This window comes from Mobula birostris, chromosome 6 (genome assembly GCF_030028105.1).
Source record: "Mobula birostris isolate sMobBir1 chromosome 6, sMobBir1.hap1, whole genome shotgun sequence".
Classification (NCBI taxonomy): domain Eukaryota; kingdom Metazoa; phylum Chordata; class Chondrichthyes; order Myliobatiformes; family Myliobatidae; genus Mobula; species Mobula birostris.
This window is the reverse complement of record NC_092375.1, coordinates 157,978,009-157,997,741: the sequence shown is the minus strand read 5'-3', so window position 1 is coordinate 157,997,741 and position 19,733 is coordinate 157,978,009. Positions and strand designations below refer to the sequence as shown.

Sequence of the window (19,733 nt, the reverse complement as noted above, 5' to 3'; positions counted from 1 at the left end):
AGTTTCTTTTTTTCAACTCTTTGTAGGCATAGCAACCTCTAATTTCGTAGAGTGGTGTATTTTCCAAAAAGGTTTCTGTACCGCATCTATTCTGCCTCTCAGGGAGGTCTGAGCTATATCCTTAATATAGCTTAGATTACCCATGTCCTGTTTAGTTGATTGATAAGTATGAATATATCCACTTCACAAATGGATGACTTGCCTTTTAGATTCAGAACAAAATGATTATTTTAAAGACAAGAAATCACAATATTGTTTGGTTGAGGAAAGTGCATGCATAACAGAAATAACTGTAATGCCAGGACTGGGGTATTCGCTCTTGCAAATCTTTATTAAATTTGTCTTACATATTTCCCTCCTAATCTTACCACATCCAGAGTACATTTTTGACAAACCACCTGTGATTTATTTTAAAACAAGGATGTACTCATTTAAAAATTGCATATTTTTGTAATATTAGAATACTACATTAACAGAAGGCTCTCCCTACAAAATGTAGAATGAAGCAGAAAAAAGAGATTTTCTAAAGGTTTCCTAGATATTAATGTTGCAGAAGTGAGAGCATAGAGGCATGTGCTTTTTCTTGCTAATAGAAGGACATGCACTACAATTAAGATGCATTGGACTTAGAGCAAACCACTGAGATAATTAACTGCTGCTGATGTATCAAACGTTTGCTTCCAGCGAACAAGACTGTAAATGCTCCTCGTCTTTTCACATCAATAGCGTGCTTTCATTTAACAGAACCTTCTCTGCTTCAAAACTGCATCTTCTACCGTTCGCATATGCTCAACAACTATTCCATAGTTGGGCACTTCCTCATTTAGTGTACCTTCAGATTCTGTACCAGTTCCACGAGGGAAAATTGGTTCACAGCACAACTGAGAGAATTATAAACTTGTATGGAGAGAAGAATGGTCAATGTCCTGAATCCCTTAGAGCATTTAGCAGCAGTAACAAGACCTTAATATTGGTGGTCCTAAGAAGAGCTGTTTGCATTGCAGGCTTTTATGCAAGTATTCTGTTTCTAGGTCTTTGATTATAATTGTGCGTTTATCTATTTTGACAAAGTCGAGGTCTGTAGTGAAGCTTGATGTCTGAAACTATTGCTAGACTAATTCTTGCCTATCATCCTTCCCAGATTTGTTTTCTCGCTCAGAAGATCTTGAAAAGGAGCAGCCCTGTGAAGTGCCACGGTCCTATGCTTCATGCTTCTGAAGCTCCAGCACAGAGCTTGACGCCTCAGGTGGGTCACAGACTTTTTCAGTGCTCCATGCTGTAATGCGATGAAAACTTAGCTTTGAAGAAGGCTTGTGCAGGGTGTGGTTGCCTGGCAGTTCTGATGAGAAAGCTTAACTTCGGAAGTCCAGCTCTGAAAACACACATGCTTCCCCGCACTAGTATTTTAACAAGGTTGGAAAACCTAACATCAAATATCAACTACGTGACAAAAGTGGTAATTTGAGTGTATTATGAAAGCATTTAATGACTGGATTGGAACATGTAACCAGCTGCAAGGTTGCTCCAAATTTGGATAGATTTGGAAATTGCCTATAACGTCCCAGAGAGCTGTGGTGGGCATGTGGTGTAATATTTCAATCCTATGAGAACAAATCCTTGTAGATTAGGTAAAGTGCCAACTCACTGGCTCTTCACTGGATCCTGCAACATCCAGACAGCAAAGATGCATATATCAGGATATTCCATTGACCTACAGCTCAGCATTCAATACCATCATTCTCTTTCTTTTTCAATATTTTTATTGATGATATATAAATTAGATGAATACAAATACAAAATTCATAAGGATACAAGTAAATAATCCAAATTACATCACATCTAAATCACAGTAATATGATCACAGTATCCCATATTCCAAATCAATCATGTATAAAAAGAGATTGAATTATGAAATGAAATAGAATAAAATAATTGTATTTTATTAAAAAAAATCTACCCCCACTACCAAAATGAGCTGGTTGGTGGAAAAAAAAGAAGAAAAAAAAATACCTTACCATATGATATTATAATAATAATGGCTCAGATCCATACTTTAATAATAGTTCAAAGATTGTGAAAATAATTCAGAAAGGGTCCCCATAACATTAGAAAATCATGTTTAGAATCAGAAATCGAACAACGAATCTTCTGTAGATCAAGGCACAGCATAATGTCAGATAGCCATTGAACATGAATGGGCGGGGCGGCCGCTTTTCACTTGAGCAAGATCGTCCTCCTGGCGATAAGAGACATAAAGGCCAATACCAGCAAATTAGATGACTTCAATTTTGTAGCACTATCCTCAACAATACCAAACATGGCAGTCAAAGGATTGGGCTTAAAACTGACACTGAAAAGTGCAGAAAAGTTTGAAACAACACACATAAAAATTGCTGGTGAACGCAGCAGGCCAGGCAGCATCTATAGGAAGAGGTACAGTCAACATTTCGGGCCGAGACCCTTCATCAGGTCTCACTGAAAGAAGAGATAGTAAGAGATTTGAAAGTGGGAGGGGGAGGGGGAGATCCGAAATGATAGGAGAAGACAGGATGGGGAGGGATGGAGCCAAGAGCTGGACAGTTGATTGGCAGAAGGGATATGAGAGGATCATGGGACGGGAGGCCTAGGGAGAAAGAAAGGGGGAGGGGGGAAGCCCAGAGGATTGGCAAGGAGTATAGTGAGAGGTACAGAGGGAGAAAAAGGAGAGAGAGGAAGAAAAAATTAATAATAAATAAATAAATAAGGGATAGGGTACGAAGGGGAGGTGGGGCATTAAAGGAAGTTAATGGTCCGAAACAACTTTATGCTGAACAAAGGAAACTGTATTATCTACAAAAATGGAAACTCCACGTGATTTTGCATTAAATGAAGAATGGAATTGTATATCCTTCCACCGAGGAAAAAAATGTAAGCTATCACAGCTGCATATGTGTGTTTCCTGTAAGAAAATAATGGGTGCTTTTTATTTTTTATTTTATTTTATTCCTTTTATTCCTTTTGATGGGGTGATTCAGCCCTTTCACATTCAAACTAAATAAGTTAATATTTCGAACCATTTTAAATACCAATCAACATGTAATTAAAAGATCTGGCCATAAGTTATTAAAACTAGAAAGCAAACCGTAAGGTAAGGTATTCAAACAAACAATCATATATTCAACCCAACACAGCTCTCAGAGAAAAATAGGCCCTACCCCTCCCCCACCCAAAGTGAGAAAGCTGACCAATAGACAGTCAGCGAGCTAAGAACTAAGTTCCCTCCCCAAAAAATCCTGTTGACAGGAAAAACTCCTGTCCTACAAGGTCATTATGTCCCTACCAAGGCACAACATAAAAAGAAAAATAACTCAGTATTCGAAAATATGAAAGGATCAGTTTAAACAAATGCAAAGAAAGCTGTATTAAAATAAAGCCTCAAAAAGGGATAAAATAAAGTATCAAAATAAAACAAAAGACAATATATGAACAGCCAAAACGTAAGCTTAATGAAACCTTATTTCAAATTCATATTAACAGAAGAAAAAAATTGATCATGTAGGAAATATAATAGTTTTAGACTTCATCCTTCAGAAAATCTTTTGCTTCTTCAACCGACTTTATTCTTTTTCGCAATTCGTTCTTCAAAACAATACTCAGACAGGCAGGGAACTGAAGGGATGGTTTATATCCTTTATTGTAAAATTCCGACATAACTTCTTTATACTTCATACGATCAGCCATAACTTCAGGCGAATAGTCTTCCACAAGTGTAATTTTGTAAATCAATCATTCCTTGTCGAAGGGTACGGCGAATTAAAAGGTCCTTAACACGAAATTCAGGAAAGCTTAGTATGACCGATCTGGGTCTCGCTGCTGATGACAATGGCTTCGAAGTCAGCTCAGAAGTGAATAAAGCAGGGAAAAGCTGTTTCAGAATGTTTGCAAAAAACTTCATAGGGTCAGCGCCTTCTATGTCATCATTCTCTCAAAGCTGATCAATAAGCCTTGTCCTCAATACCTTCTTGTGCAATTGAATCCTGGATTTCCTCAATTGTAGATGGCAGCCAGTTCGGGTTGGCAACAACATCTCCACCATGATCTTTATTAGCACAGGTGCACCATGGTCTATGTGCTTACCTCCTGCTCTACTCGCTCTACACCTATGTGTGACTAAGCACAGCTCCAATGCCGTATTCAAGTTCAATGACACCACCACCGTTGTGGGCCAAATCAAAAGTGGTGATGAATCAGCAGACAGGAGGGATATTGGAAATTTATCTGAGTGGTATCATAAAAATGACCTCTCACTCAATGTCGGCAAGACCAAGAAACTGATTGTAGACATCAGGAGCGGGAAACCAGAGGTCCATAAGCCAGTCCTCACTGGAGTATCAGAGATGGAGAGGCTTTAGCAATTTTAAATTCCTGGGTGTCACTATTCCAGAAGATGCATCCTGGACCAACCACACAAGTGCAATTGCGAAGAAGGCACAGCAGTGCCTCTACTTCCTTAGGAGATCTGGCATGACAGTTAAAACTTTGACAAATTTCTATGGGTCCAATAATCAAACTATTGTGCAGCCGCATTGTATTTTTGCTATTCTTTTAAAGTTGGTGCTCACCACCTTAATCATTTCAGATTAGAAATCCATCAAAATCACTGACATGTTCATTGTTGTTTTGAGTTCATTACATAAAAAAATGAAACTCAGCAAGGAGCAGCCAAAGCCAACCCAAAACTTTTACTTGAAACTTACAGATAGCTTAATGTACAAGCCTCACCCCTCTCAAAGTAAAGTAAAGGAATGGATTAGTTTGTTCAGTTGTTGTGATTTGAACTATTTGTTTTCGTGTATCTTAATAAAATTGTATCACCAATTTCTCTACCTTTTGTGTTTGAAGAATCTGTGTGCCATCAGATACCATGTTATTAGGTATGAGTCATCATGTCAAGAGTCTTTTTTCTTAAGTCTATTGGTAACCTTTGCAGTAATTCAAATGGTGCAATTCAAAATCTTAAGTTAAAGTCCATATTTAATGGTGTGCACCACAATGCTCAAATGATTAATCTCCATTGGATTAGTTAGAGAAAATTGCAACTTTTAAATGGTCCAATCTTATAGTTGAAGTTTTTATGAAACCAGACTGCATATTATAAACTGATATGTGTGGCTGGTCTGAGAATACAGTGGATTCCGGTTAATTGGACCATCAGTTAATAAAGGCAGCCACTTATTTGGGACAGCTCTCAAAGAACAAAAACTATTCGAGAAAATAAATGGGCACTGTGCTGCTTAATTGGGGGAGGAAACTGTTACTGAAGTTTATAACTAGCGCACGTTCATATGTGGCCGTTAAGACACTAAACTGTGCTTAGAGCGAACAGTTTTAAAATAGGGTCAGTAGCGTCCGCTTGGGTTTAGAGGTGGAGCCAGTGCACTCCACTGGGTGTGGCGTGGCACGACATCGAGGCTGGAGTTGGTCCTGCCTACCCGTCAGGGTTCACTTGGCAGAAGGCAAGCTCTATGTTACTGTCAAACAAGAGAAAATCTGCAGAGTGCTGGAAATCCAAGCAACACCTACAAAATGTAGGAGAAACTCAGCAGGCCAGGCAGCATCAATGGAAAAAAGGGCAGTTGATGTTTTGGGCCAAGACCCTTCATCAGTACTGGTAAAAAAAAAAAAAAAAGATGAGTCAGAGTAAGAAGCACAAGATGATAGGTGAATCTGGGGGTGGGATGGAGAGGGAGCTGGGAAGTTGACTGGTGAAAGAGGTACAGGGCTGGAAAATCTGATTGGAGAGAACAGAGGCAATGGAAGAAAGAAAAGGAGGAGATTATTGGCTCAAGTTTGGACTCTTATTATGTGGCTGTGATACCAATATGTGCTTGCTTTCTTGTACATGTTGTGTGTGACTGTTGGTACTATGCTTTGCATCTTTGCCCCGGAGTAATGCTTTCTTGTTTGGCTATGTTCATGAGCATTCATGTATGGTTGAGTGACAATTAAACAAATTGTATTGTAAAGCAGCAATTTTTCTCACTGATACTTGGTGAGAAATAAGCAGTAAGACAAATTAGAATTGTTTTGCTCACGACAGTTTAAAGGTTTCAGGCTTGGAGATACCAGAAGCAGCTGGGAGTGAAAATGAAATCATTTCATTACTTCAGCAAATTAGGACCTGTGACAAATTTGAAGGTATTGACATTCATCTTTAATGTTACAATGAAAATGAAGATTTGGAGGATGCAATCATGGAAAGCAATCATGAAGGCAGTCCATTATCTGTGCTAATTTGGTTCGTTTACATTCAATCAAAAGAACATGGCAGTGTGTTGGTTGTCCATTGTGTCCACTAATGACAGTGCCATGTTTGTGAGAGTTTTTAAAGTGGAAAAGCTGTGGTACTGGGGCAGTTGCACCCTCTGAACCTTGGAAGTCCGAGTCCAGTGGATTAGTCATCGCAATCTGGGGTCACTCTTTGCTTTGGATAACCATGACTTCCTCTGTGCCTTTGGCTCTCCACAAAGAGTTGCAAAACCACCTTCTTGACTGTTCGATCTCAGTGTTGATTTCTTCTGCCCAGTCTGCCAGAGCTGACTTCACATGCTAGGACAGACATGTCCTTATTTCACTGGGGTTTGAGGCCTGCGGCTACCCTCACCAAGTTTAGCTTGCCTGTCGAAGCAGTGGACCAGGGTGTGGCTACTTGGAACCACAGATGAGAGCTGAGTGTCCGGTGGGGACCAAAGGTGAGTGAACTGCCCCAGAATGGATGTGATAAACCTGTTCATCAGAGTGGCTACTCTTCTCTAGACACCCTATACATGGTAGCTTACACTGGATGAATTCTTCCTTCGATAACTGTTAGGAATTAATATACAGTTTTATAGTGCTGTAGTAGTATTGATAATGTTCTAATTTGTTCTGTGTTTCATTAAAATACATAAGTTGTTATTCAGTTAAACAGCTGTTTGTCTTTTTGATACCATTTTAACTATTTTAATGAAACTTTGACTAATTTGGGCAATTGCTTAATTAGGCCAAAATGTACTGGTCCTGATGTGTTCCAATTAACTGGAGTCCACTATGCAGTTTAAAATAAGCTTTCCAATTAATACAATGCTTTCATTATTCACCGATGGTGGGTTTTATGGCTATTCTTTCCAATAAAACTGCTATTGAATAATGATCTTCAACTTTTGTTACTTAACATTATTACATGTGAAATCTTCGAATGCATTGATGACATTTAATCAGTTTTAACAGAAGCAGCAACTTATCATTCTTTCATTTGCAACTTATTAAACAACCTCTGAAATAATGTTTATCACTTTTTATCAAAACAATTTTAATTATTAATCAATTTTAAGGTGATACTTTTCATAACCTGTGTTTTAATTTTATAGTAACAATGAAATTATTAATTTTTTTCCATTCTTGTATAAAATGTTGAAAAATTTATTTATTGGTTCAGTATTGTAATTGTTTAATCTAAAACCTGGGCTGAAATCAGGTGGTATTCCACTTAAATATTTAAATTTACAGGTTTCTCCCGCTATCCGAAGGTAGAGTGTTCCTATGAAATGGTTCATAAGCCGGAATGTCATAAAATGAATAAGCAATTACCATTTATTAATATGGGAAAAATTTGTGAGCGTTCCCAGACCCAAAAAATAACCTACAAAATCATGCCAAATAACACACAAAACCTAAAATAACAGTAACATATCGTAAAAGCAGGAATGATATGATAAATGCACAGCCTATATAAAGTAGAAATACTTTTCTGTAGCACTGTCTAGCGCAGTGAAAATCTCACGGCAGCACTCTCGATGGAAGCGCTCTCAGCAGAAACACCCTCTCCAGTAACCTTTAAGCTGTGAAGCTGCCAAATCATACCAAATAACACATAAAAATACACAAACTATATTAAGTAGAAATAATGTATGTACAGTGTAGTTTCACTTACTGGAATCAGGAAGACTCCAATAAATTGCAGTCACATTTAAACACTTGCTTATACGAATAACCACCTTCTGTAATTATTTTCTTCAGTTCTGCTGGGAACTTTTCGGCAACTTCAGTATCAGCCGAAGCATTCTCTCCGGTAAACATTAAACTATGAAGCTGCCATTGCCTCAGAAACCGATCAAACCACCCATGACTACCTTTAAATTCCACTTTCGCAACACTTTCATCACCATCGTCCAGTGCTTTCTGTTTCAGCTTATTAAAAAGACTGACTGATTTCTCCTTAAGTATAAGAAAACTTAACTGAACACCATGCTTTGTACACCCATCAATCCACTCAAGCAATAGACTTTCCATTTTATCCATTATTGGATGCCGACTAAGAGAGACCACTTTGCTATGAGCAGAACCAGCTGTAACATCGGCAGCTTTCAAAATTCTTTTTCTCTACATATAAATAGTGCGAATGGTGGACGCAGGCAAGTACAACGTGCGGACAATGTCCTTACTTTGTTCACCATGATTGAAACGCTTAATTATTTCTAGTTTTACACGAAATGTAACACCCTTACGAACTCTTTTAGGCTTTTCCGATACCTTAGAATTCATCTTGCTAACGGATGCACAAATAAATTGGGATAAAGCACGTGTTTAAACAATGGCGGCTAGAATGTAGTTCTGGGGGAGGAGCTTGGCTGTTTGGGCACATGCTGCCTTTTTTCACACGCTGCCTTTTTCCGTAACAGTGAAAACACTTCCTGTTAGCGAAGACAGGTTAACTAATGTAGGTCTTTCATAACAGCGGGGTGTTGTAAAGCGAACGTTGAGAAAACGGGGGCCACCTGTATTTGTATAGCAAATCTGATGATTGTTGTGAAAACATCCTTTGTCAGGCTGTTGTTTATTAATTACAGCTCAGTGTTCAATGCCATTATCCACCCAGTACTAATCAACAAGATTCAAAACCTGGACCTCTACCTCCCTCTGTAACTGAAACCTTGACTTTCTCCTCTCTGACAATCAACACCAGCACATCTCCAGGATGCTTGCTTTGCTCACTGCCCTACTCTTTATGTGGTGGGGCACAGCACAAATGCCATCTATAAATTCACAATGGCAGAGTGGTTGTCAGCAGAATCTCAGATGGTGATGAGGAGGTATACAGGAGTCAGATAGATCAGCTGGGTATCGTAAGCTGCCGGCGTGTTCAAATGCAGCGGCTTCTATGGAGTTAACCAAAGATGTTATTGTTCCTTTAAAACGTTTTTTTTTAATGGTCACGACCCAGCTGGACATTATGAACTTAAAGTACCTCAGGTCTACCACATTAGCAAGTTGCTACTGAAGGAGGTGGACCTGGTGCAGATGGTGCTGCTGCCTGCATCAGAGGGGAGTCAGAGGCGTTGGTGTGCGAATGCAGTCTAGCAGTGGGTGATCACTGTAGTCGCTTTTCTTGTGAATGCAAGGCCCTGTTGAACATTGTTAATGTGGTATGCTGCAAGTCAGATTCACTGATTTATTGGCGGACAGCAGGGAAGTTGCGTGGCCTTGGTCGTAGTGACGACAAGGTTTCAAGCCACATTGTCACCTGTTTACAGCTGTCCAAGATAGAGACAATGGAGTCCATGCAGTCCACCAGAGGCAGTGTGGCATGCTATTCAAGCTAGAGTTGGTGCTGCCCCCTAGTGTTTGCTTGGCAGCAGATCAGCTGTATTGTGTTTGACTGCAGGCTCCTGCGACATTCATGGACTCAGGGTCTTGGACTATATATTTTTTATGTCTGTATTTTATTGATATCTTGTATGTGCTTGCTGCATGTGCCTCGTGCTGTGTGTGACTGTTGGTACAGTGTTTTTCACCTTGGCTCCAGAGTAACTCTGTCTCATTCGGCTGTATGCGTGGGTATTCATGTATAGTTGATTGACAATTAAACTTGAACAACTTTGCATTCAGCATCAGTAATTCATAGGAACTGATTGTGGACTTCAGGAATTGGAAGTCGAGGGAACACACACCAGTGTTCACCAACGGATCAGCAGTGGAAAGGCTGAGCAGTTTCAGGTTCCTGAGGGTCAGCATCTCTGAAGATCTGTTCTGGGCTCAACATATTGATGAAATTACAAAGAGGCATACCAGCAGCAATAATTCATTAGGAGATTGAGGAGATTTGGTATGTCACCAAAGACTTGCAAATTTCTAGAGATATACCATGGAAAATATTCTAACTGGTGCATCACTGACTGGTATGAAGGGGTCAATATACAGTATAACATCACTGCAGAGGGTTGTAAAGTTGGCCAGCTCCATCCTGGGCATAACCCACCCCACCACTGAAGGTATCTTTAAAAAGCAATGATTCAAGAAGGTGGCATTCACCTTTAAGGTCCCGCACCATTCAGGGAGAGGGTAAAGGGGTCTGAGGGCACACACTCAACATTTTAGGAACAGCTTCCTTCCTTCCTGCCGTCATATTTCTGAATGGTCTATGAACCCAGGAAATCTACCTTACTATTTTTGCCCTCTTTTTGCATTAGTTAGTTTATGATGAAGAGTCGACTGTGGTTGGGTGCTTCCAGGGTGCTGCATCAGCAAGTTTGCGGCGCTGGAAGCTCATGGCAGGGAGAGTTTTTCTTCCTTCTCTGTCTGCGTGAGATGATGGGACTTTCGAGAGACTTTGAGACTTTTTTTTTTACTGTGTCCATGGTCTTCTTATCAAATCATGGTATTGCTTTGCACTGTTGTAACTGTATGTTATAATTATGTGGTTTTTGTCAGTTTTTCAGTCTTGTTTGTCTTGTGTTTCTGTGATATCATTCTGGAGGAACATTGCATCATTTCTTAATGCATGCATTACTAAATGACGATAAAAGAGGACTGTGTGTCCTCATAATCTAAAAGAAATTATCCATGCTCTATACTGCTGTTGCAAAACAATAAATTTAATGATACAGGGTCTCGGCCTGAAACGTCGACTGTACCTCTTCCTATAGATTCTGCCTGGCCTGCTGAGTTCACCAGCAACTTTTATGTGTGTTGCTTGAAATTCCAGCATCTGCAGATTTCCTTGTGTTTGAAATTTAATGACATGTCAGATTCTGTTTCTGACATCCAGTAAAGAAAAATTCAATATTCTGCTGTAGCCTGCATACATTTAAAACCCGAGTAAATAGTTCAGTATTCACCAAGGCATAGTAGGCTACCGGCCAGGTAGTGGTAAATACTATCAGAATAGATGGATGCTTGTTGGCCAGCATAGACATGGTGGATTATAGGGTCTGGATCTATGCTCTGTGACATTGCTTAAGTCTGTTACGTCATGTTGTCATAATCCACTTGATTGTCTTATAGTCATAGTCATACTTTATTGATCCCGAGGGAAATTGGATGGGGAAATTATTGTATATTGATGTTTAAGGAGAGATTTAAAACGCAATGTATCTATTTGTAGGACTTTAGAAAAATAATTTGAATCCTGCAAGATATTAAGAGATGCAGAGAGATGGGAGCTGGGAAAAAGTTAAGATTTTGTCCAGGGCTTCTCAACTTGATTTTCATTAGTTGAGAAGCTAAGGACAATGGGTGATGGTCAAGATAGGAGAACAAGAGCTTTCAGGTGTGCATATGTTTAGAATTCTTCTCCAAATTGAAATTGATATAAGATCAACTGCTAACTTCCACAAGTAAAATTGTTCATATTTTGGGATCCCTCATGAGCACCAACAACTTGCAATGTCTCAGCACTTTAAAATACATGTTTTGCCTTTCTATTTTTTCCAACAATCATCTCATCTTTCTGCGGTATATTTCATCTCCCATGACCTGATCCATTGACTTCACATGATGTATCCTCACAGTACTCACTAGCATCTGTGAACTTCGCCCTACCTCTAGGCATTGGAGAGGATTCAGAGGAGGAATGATTCCAGGATTGAAAGGGTTAATGTATGAGGAGTGATTGATGGCTCAGGGCCTTGCTGGAATTTAGTAGAATGAGGGTTGGATCTCATTGAAACCTATCAGATGTTGAAAGGCTTAGATAGAGTGGATGTGGAGAGGATATTTGCTATGGTGGGGCAGTCTAGGACCAGAGGGCACAGCCTCAGAATATAAGGATGTCCATTTGAAACAGAAATTAGAGGAGTTTCTTTAGCCAGAGGTGGTGAATCTGGGGAGGAGGCAAGAGAATAGGGTTAAGAGGGATAATCACTCAGCCACAATGGAATGGGCCGAATAGCATAATTCTGCTCCTGTGTCTTATGGTCTTATGTTTGTTAGTTAAAATTGATACACCTTAATTGCTGACCTTCACTAACAGGAGATATCTCACTATTTAAAATCATATCAATAACTTTAAATATGACCTGCTTAGATTTTAGCAAAATTAATTGCCTGGAGGACTGGTGACTTGAGTTACTGGAAAGTGTCAGGAGAATTTCCAAATAAATTCTGCCGTAACATCCCTAAAGTTGTATAATTTATATTTTTAATCCCGTGAGATTATGCATAATGTAAATTGTTTCTTATGTCATAAATGATTTTGTTGATTATAATGTTTTTTCCCCAAAGTCTCTTGTTTTTGTACATGTACCATGAAAAGTATACCTTTACTGCAGAATATTTTTCAAGTGAAATATTTAGTTTAAAGTATATATGAACATCAGCAAAAAATACAAGAGAACTTGAAGTTTGAGGAATTTAGAAAGAATGTTTAAACATCCATGATGTGGTTTTAGGTCCCACAATTCATATCAACATCTGCCATGCAGCTGCAAGTCATTAAGCTGAACTAGAACTTCCTCTTCAAAATTCCTGGCTTTTTCCAAGACTAGTAAGTTGTTTCAGTTCTATCCTCAGTATATTTCTAAGCAAATACGATGGTACACAGTCTTCTAATTTAAGGTGCCATTAGTAAACAACTGGTGCAAAACGTAGTTGTGATTAACGGACATGCTTGCAAGCCTACTGGATGCAGATTCAAAGCACTAGATTGATGCTTGGTTCTTGTTGCTGTAAGTAGACGGCAGTCAGCTCTGCTTTGTGTAATGTGCTATGCAAATAAAAGAAACAAAGATTTTGAGATTCATCGAAAGCACTGTTGGAATGAACAGAGAATGTCAAAGAAACTTACAAAACTATTATGAGACTTTGATATTTTCTTGTATCTTTGTTTACAGGGATTGAGGGGGTGGGGGTGATTGCATGTGACGTAGCAGGATTGTCCATCAGTTTATAAGTAAACTAAAGGATTATTTTGGATCAGAGTTGTTTCCTGTTCATCGTTTCCGATTGTGGGCTTTATTATAACATTCCAGCTGTATCTATGATGTTATGAGTCTGGAAATACACATCTTGTGAAGAGTTCATGTTACTTCTGGCCATCTGCAATGGTACAAACACAGTTGATCAGTTACTCTATAAATTAGAGTTAGAGGCAGAGCCGTTCAACATGGAAACAGGTCCTTCAGCACTACTGGTCCATGCTGATTGTGATGCCCCATCCAAGCTTGTCCAGTTTGCAAGCATTTGGTCCGTAACCTTTTAAACCATTCCAATCCAGGTACTTATCAAACTGTCTTTTAAAAGTTGTTATTGAACCTGCTTCAACTGGTTCCTCTTGCAGCTGATTACATATGGACACCACCTTTATGTGAAGGGGAAATGATTCCATTAAGGTTCCTCTGAAATCCCCCATCTTTAAACCTATACCCTCTAGTTCTTGATGCCACAACCCCTGGGAAAATAACTGAGTGCATTCATCTTATTTATGCTCCTCATGGTACACCTCTCAGTCTCCTGTAATAATCTCCTAGCCTGTCCAGACCTCCCTGTAACTCAGTCCCTCAATCCAGGCAGCATCTTTGTGAATGCAAACTTGGGGAAATCCGCAGATGCTGGAATTTCAAGCAACACACATAAAAGTTGCTGGTGAACGCAGCAGGCCAGGCAGCATCAGGGACTGGACATCCATGGTGAAAATAAAGCGGTGGGGGCCAGGGAACTTAAAATCATCGAAAAATTTCAAAGCATGAGAAGTGTCACGAGCATAGGTAGGAAGGGATAGAACAAGGGGGGGATAAAACAGTGTCGAGGTATGCAGAAATGAGTTTAGTGGGGCAGGAGCAAGTTGAGACAATAGGTCTGCCAGGACAGGCAGGTTTGTGGATCTTGGGTAGGAGGTAGAAACAGGAAGTGTGAGGTGTGGAAACTATGAGGTTGGTAGCAGTGGATGGGAGATCCCCTGAGCGGATAAAGCTGGTGATAATGTGGGAGACAATGGCCTGGTGCTCCTTACTGGGGTCATGATCGAGGGGTAAATAAGAGGAGGTATCTGCGAGTTGTCGCTGTGCCTTGGCAAGGTAGAGGTCAATATGCCAGACTATAACAGCACCCCCCCTTATTGGCGGGTTTAATAGTAAGGTTATGATTAATGTGGAGGGAGTGGATAGCAGAGTGTTTGGAAGGAGTGAGGTTGGAATGGGAACAAGGTGTGGTGAAGTCGAGACAGTTGATGTCCCGTCGACAGTTAGCAATAAAGAGATCCAGAGCTGGCAGAAGACCAGAGTGGTGTGTCCATGAATAGGAGGAGGGTTGAAGATGGGAAAAGGAGTCATCAGTGGGGGTAGGAGAGTCCTTTTAAGCATCTTTGTAAATCTTTTTTCTTGCCATCTTTCCAGTTTAATAACATCTTTCCTACAACAAGGTGGCCAAAACAGAACACTAACTCCAAGTGCGGTCTCACCATCATCCTATACAGCTGCACCATGAATTCACAATTGTTATATTCAGTGCCCAGACTTATGATGGCCAGCATGTCAAATACCTTCTCCCTATCTACCTGTCACTCCACTTTTAAGAAACCATATACTTTTACTCCAAGTTCCCTCTTTTCTAAACACTCCCCACGGCCCTGTCATTCACGGTGGAAGTACTACCCGGGCTTGACTTTTTAAATTGCAACTCCTTGTACCTTTCCAAACTAAACTCCATTTGCCATTGCGTGGCCCACATTCAGCTGATTATGGTGCCCAGTAATTGTTTGATGATAAAAGGAGGACATCCTTTTAGAATGAGATGAAGAGGAGTTCATTGCCACAGGCAGCTATGGAGTCGAAGTCTGTATGTATATTTAAGGCGGAGGTTGATAGATTCTTGATTGGTCAGGGCATGAAGGGATACGGTAAGAAGGCAGGAGATTGAGGCCTGGAGGAAAAATGATCAGCTATGGTGAAATGGAGGAGCGGACTTGCTGGGCCAAATGGCTTAGTCCTGCTTCTATGTCTTATTGTCTTATGGTCTCATAATCTTCATTGTCCACTGTCCCACCTACTTTATTGCCATCTGCAAACATACTAACCATGCCTTGTACGTTCTTATCCAGATCCTCAGGGGTCTGAGCTAGGCCCATTGTTGTTTGTCAACTGCATTAACTAGTTGATGTAAATGCCAAATAACAGTGGGCCCACCACACATCCCTGAGGTTCACCACTAGTCACCAGCCTCCACTCCGAGAAACAGCCTTCTACCGTCACTCTCTGTTTCTGCTATCAAGGCACTTGTGTATCCATTTAAGCCCTCCCTGCAGTTTAAACCCCAACCACATGGAACCTTAACAAAGGCCTTACTGAAGTGCATGTAAGCCACCTCTATTGCCCTGCCCTCATTAATTTTCTTGGTCATCTTATCAGAAGACTCAGACAAGTTCTCAAGACATGAACATCTATCCAAAGTCAGCTGATTATTCCTAATCAACACTTGACTCTCCAGATGTGGGTATATCTTGTCCCTCTGAATCATCTTTGCCAAAGTTATGTCATGTCCCTTTTTGCCCTCCTAGTTTCCTTCTTGTGTACAGTTCTGCACCCGTAATTCTCCAGGGATTAGCTTCATCCCAGCTGACTCATGCAACCTCCTTTATCCTGGTCAGGGCCTTAAGTTCCCTCATCATCCAGGGTTCCCTACTCCTGCTAGTCTGCCCTTCACTCTAACAGAAACATGAACAACTTGAGCTCTCACAATCTCACCTTTAAAAGCTGACTGTAGTTCCTTTGCTCATAAAAGCAATCTATTCTGATGAACCTTGGCAAGCTGCTGTATGATTATTGTAAAAGATTGCCTTGCTCAATTCGAACTTGAAATATGGACTAGTTCTGTCCCTTTCTAATAATTATTAGAACAGTAGGTACCGAAGTCTCCCCCACTGTCACCGCAGTCACTTGTGCTGCCCGATTCCCAATAGTAAGTCAAGCTTTGCCTTCTTCTTAGTAAGCTCTATATATTGCCCAAGGAAGTGTCCCAAATGTACTTAAGAAATTCTACGCTATTTGAACCCTCAACAATATGACAATCTACATCTATGTTAGGTAAGTTAAAATCTCCTATTGTGACAACGCTATTATTTTCACAGCCCTGTTATTTGTTCTGTAATTTCCATTGGCTATTTAGGGGCCAATAGTACAATTCCAACAATGTGCTCACCCTCTTCCTATTTTTCAGCTCCATCCATAAAATCTTATTGATGATCTTTTAGTAATTTCATCTCTATTGCTGTGACATTTCCCTTCATCAGAAATGCAGTTCCATCTCCCCACTTTCCTCCACCTCTAATCTGCCTAAAGCACTTATCTCTCTCCCATAGCTAGATTTCCATAATGGCTGTAATATCCCAAATCCATGTAGCTGAGTTCCCAGGCCCAAGCCCTGAATTTATCCTTCTTCCCTGTAGTCCGTGAGCCAGGACCCCAAATTTGGGCCACCAGTACCATCTAGGGGGATGATGAACCTCCCAGAGAAGTATCCTTCTGTGTATGAGGCCTTCAAGACCGGCCAATTCTCAGTGCAGCTGTCAAGTAACAACCCCTTTGGGCAGATCCCTGTGGACCAGGCTATTGAAGCCACAGTGAACAAAGACACACAGACTCCTGGAGGCACATCACCTCCAGCTGGAGCTATCAAGCATTACCACATAACAGCTGAGCACCGCAGTGCATTCCTGGGAAAGTTAAGGGAGATGGTGCAAGGCAACAAATCAGAACTTTGTCATGCGGAGCTACAGTGGCCAAGAATCCAGAAAGATGAGGAAGCAGTTTCAGCAGTGGTTAGCCTCACACATGATTGGGTCAACCCATTTGCAGAGAAGCGGGACCTCATTAGCATCTCTGTGGCAAAGGCAGCCCCCAAGGACATTGCCTCCGACCTGATGAAGGCATATGAGATTGGTGAGCAATGCTATGCAACCTTCAAGGATGAGAGACTAGAGAAAGACCCACTAGCAAAGAAATTCCATGACCCAATGAAAACCAACAAGCTGAAAACATTCAGTGATATATGTGTAATGTTACGTACCCCGTAACTGGGTTGCCAAAGCAGCAGAAATGGATCACTCAGTTGGAGTCTGGACTACTAGAACTGAGAAAGTTTTATTAAAGAAACAAGCAACACAGTACTCTAATCAAAAGGAGAATAAATGCAACAGTTCAGCAATGATAAACACACATGTACACAGAATTAAGATAACAGGATTAATCAAGCTCTATCGTTGTCTAGGGGTAAATGACCAGTTTCAAAGTGACGCAAATTTCAGTTCAATTGAATTCAGTTCAGTTCGCAGTAATCACTGCCGTGGGAGATGGACAGTGGGGGGAAGGAGAGAGAGAGCAAAACGAATGAATATTCAAAGGGCTTCCACACAGACCTTCGATATTCTTCGCAGTCAGCTTTCGGGCGAGCCCTATGTGATGTCTTCTGAGGTCACCGACCATGACCTCTCCGTTTCCAGATACGATCGTTTCTCTGCGGTGAATCTGGCACCCAGGCAAGGGCGGACACACACCAGGTTCCCCCTGATCGTGCCTTTCCACACTGTGCGTCTATGGCCTGGTCCCGCGACCAGCCTTCCAAAACTTCCCACCGACTTGTGGAAGACGCACCGCTTCCAGGGTCTCGTTACCTCGGGGTGTCATGTGTGTCGCCTTAGCGAACCTGTCCCTTTTTATTCCCCTGCTGGGGTATCGCCTGTCCATCACTTCAAACAGTTCAGGGTTCAAAGGGGGAGCTGATCTTGACAGCTCTCCTTCCGTTAAACTCTCCCGTCCCTTCATTAACATCTCCAGATGCTGCTCCATTGTTTTCCTTATCTCTCCTTCTCCTGAAGACAGGTGGCAGACCAACTGCTGATCCCACTGGTGCCAGCACAGGCCAGCTAACATCTTAATCTATGTGTATTCTCGTCACAGTAGGAAGAGAGAAGTGAAATCAAATGGGAGGGCGATCATCTTGAAAGCAGACAGGTCTTTGTTTGGATACATCATAGTGATGGCACAAGGGCGCAGTCTACGTATGGAGGATATTCTTTCTCATCCCCTTGGACCATTGCCCTGTGCCCTGTCCACCAGAAGGACTGCTGAGAAAGTCAAATAAAGCTACTTTAGCCACAACCTTGCAGAAAAATGTAGAGCAACTCCCAGGAAACTCTGCTACAATGGTTGATGGAATGAACTTGGTCCAAAGAGTGAAAGGTGATCGAGTTACTTTCAGAGATGTTGCCACAACAATTCTGGGTATGGCTCTGAGGGAAGGCAGGCAGAATAGCAGAATAGATGAAGGGTCTCGGCCCGAAACGTCGCCTGTACCTCTTCCTATAGATGCTGCCTGGCCTGCTGCGTTCCACCAGCATTTTGTGTGTGTTGCTTGAATTTCCAGTTTCTGCGGATTTCCTCGTGTTCGCAGAATAGATGTTGTGTTCGACACATACAAGAAGAACTCTATCAAGAATAGCGAAAGATCTCTATGGGGTGCAGAGACTGGTCATGAGTTGCAAGGTATCATAGGCACAGAAATGGTGAGGCAGTGGAGGTAACAAAAATAGTCTCATTAGCTTCATAGTCCATGAATGGAGGAAGGCAGAGTACAGAGCAAAGCTACAGGAGAAGATTCTGTATGCAACTGTGAATGACAAATGTTACAGAATCACATCTCAAGACAGTGAGGAGGTGTCAGTTCTTCAGTGTCAACAAGAAGAAGCAGATGGCTGCCTACTTCATGCTGCCCATGCCACAAGAGAGGGATACCAATCTGTAGTGAGCTGCTCAGAAGACGTGGATGTCTTTATCATGTCTTTAGCATTTTGTGACAAGATTGAGGCCCCATTGTTCCAGAAGTGTGGCACTAGAACCCGTACAAGGCTTGTAGACATCAGGAAGGTTGCTGCCACTGTTGGCATAGAGGTTTGTAGGGTTCTCATCGGGTTGCACGCACATACAGGATGTGACACTGTAAGCGCTTTTGCAGGCAAAGGGAAGACGAGTGACCTAAAACTTCTGACCAGCAACAGGGAAACTCAGGACACATTTTTAGAGTTGGGTCAGGAATGGGACCTCTCCCCAGAACTGATGGACAAACTGGAAGCATTTACATGTCTCCTGTATGCCCCAAAAGCATCGACCAACGAGGTCAATGAGCTCAGGTATCACCTTTTCTGTGCCAAAAAAGGTGAAATCGAAAGTCATCAGCTCCCACCATGCAAGGACTGCTTAACAAAACATGCACAGCGAGCCAACTACCAGGCTGGTATACGGAGAAGATGTTTGGAGAAGGACCCACAAGTGCCAAGCCCTGTTGGCAGAGGATGGAAGATGGAGAGAGAAGAGGAAGCTGAACAGTTGGTGGTGCACTGGATGGAAGGCCAGCCAGCACCCGATGCCATCCTGGATCTACTGGCCTGTAACTGTCCAAAAAAATGTTCACTCCCAAGATGTATGTGTGTTGCAAATGGCCTCAGGTGT

At 41.3% G+C, this 19,733-nt stretch overlaps 1 protein-coding gene across 11 annotated transcripts in view; it reads left to right on the top strand.

Moving 5' to 3' along the window:
* Positions 1 to 19,733, top strand: part of gulp1a (GULP PTB domain containing engulfment adaptor 1a) — a 411,215-nt gene that overhangs the window by 182,168 nt on the left and 209,314 nt on the right. For 10 of the 11 annotated variants that reach the window (XR_011886433.1, XM_072261710.1, XM_072261714.1 and 7 more), the window contains one exon: positions 1,142 to 1,246. The gene's annotated coding sequence lies outside the window, so the exon portion shown is untranslated. Of the gene's footprint in view, positions 1 to 1,141; positions 1,247 to 12,884; positions 12,963 to 19,733 lie in introns of those variants that run through there. The other variant, XM_072261713.1, reaches the window with a different exon arrangement.